The 1,521-nt window shown below is 35.0% G+C and overlaps 1 protein-coding gene across 2 annotated transcripts in view; it reads left to right on the forward strand.

Annotated features, from left to right (window-relative positions):
* PARP11 (poly(ADP-ribose) polymerase family member 11) overlaps positions 1-1,521 on the forward strand; it is a 42,257-nt gene that overhangs the window by 9,632 nt on the left and 31,104 nt on the right. The gene's annotated exons all lie outside the window — the stretch shown is intronic.

The following is a 1,521-nucleotide window of genomic DNA, read 5'->3' on the forward strand; positions in this document are numbered from 1 at the left end:
CGGTCGTTCTGCCATTCGCTTGATTTGCATATTATGCTTTTATTATATAGGATGTGTATGAGATTTAGTTTCTAATATTTTTTTATTTTATTAATTTTTATTTTATTATTTTCTTTTGTTTTTTTTTTCTTGTTTCTAATATTTCTTAATATAAGCAGACCTTTAGTACTTATTCAGAAAATTTTCAAATAATAGAGTTTAATATAACAAACCTTTAGGTAGCCATCATACTGATTTAACATTTATCAAGATATACCATATATTATCTATCAATGAAAGCTGCAGTCTCATTAAAAGCAGGCCGACTTTTATTTGTTAATGATACATGGGATTCTTTCATGCTCTGGTGCTCATACAAGTTTATATGATAAAATAAGGAGTTTTCAGCTTTATTCTTTAAAGTTTTGAGTCTTTGGACCAAACCAACTTTTATTTCTGACAATACTGAGTTTAGAAGTTTTTATTCAGTTCTTGTTTGGGTAATTCTTTTTTTAGAGGAAGATGAAAGCCTCTCTCCCTTTTATTTTATTCTCTCAGTAAATAAAGTTTTTTCTCAGATGGTCTGATGAAATCTTACTTCATTATGTTTAATCTGGCCTCCGAAGTGGAGTTCATATTAGTCTCCCTCCTAATTTGAGTCTTCAGTTAAATCCTAGTGATAAAATGTACAGTGACTCCCCAACATTTTATATGAAGATTTTATGAAATCAGTTTACTGTCGATGCCCTTTATGATTTTATGTAATGTCAGTGTCTAGAAATCTGTGATGGCAAATGAACCTGCCACCTACTGTGACAGTAGAAAATACTAAGTCTCATTATGAAGACAGCCTGTCATGTTGTCATTGCCCTGAAGAACTAATGTAACCAAGTCGATCTCATTGTTATGTAACCTATGACTCACCACTTGAGTGCATCATGCATCAGTTTGCATGTTGTCCAGGCCTTTCTTACTTCCTCCCTTTTTCTAAAAATATGTTTTAACTCCTACTTTGTGGCAGGCTTTATTCTGGGCACTTGGGATATAACAGGGTATAGGACCATAGCTTAGACAACGGGCCAGGCTATCGAACCACAAAATGTAAGCGGGAGCACAGGGTATCTTGGAGCACACGGTGAGGGTATCTATGCACCCTGGCTGACAAAAGTAGGATATGTATTGTGGAGTGGGGAGTATCAAGAAGCACCTCCTAAAGCAGGGATCATTTAACACATTGTATGCGGGAAACATATTTATACGTTTTACGTTGACTGGTAGTAGAGTGTGGGACACGTATTAATACGTTTTTTATAGACTAGCGGTAGAATGCAGGTAATGCATTTATTTTTATACTTTTTTATTGCTCTAAAGGGATTATAACATGCAGATATACGAATTCCAAAGGACAAAATTTGGGTCTCTAACACATACAATGGTGAATTATGTATGTACTTCCAGGTATAACGGTACTCAATCTATTCAACTGCAAAAATGGCCCTCGCCACCTGTTAGCGCGAGATAAAAACTACCCGCAACCAATGT

Source organism: Myotis davidii, unplaced genomic scaffold (assembly GCF_000327345.1).
Source record: "Myotis davidii unplaced genomic scaffold, ASM32734v1 scaffold1219, whole genome shotgun sequence".
NCBI lineage: Eukaryota > Metazoa > Chordata > Mammalia > Chiroptera > Vespertilionidae > Myotis > Myotis davidii.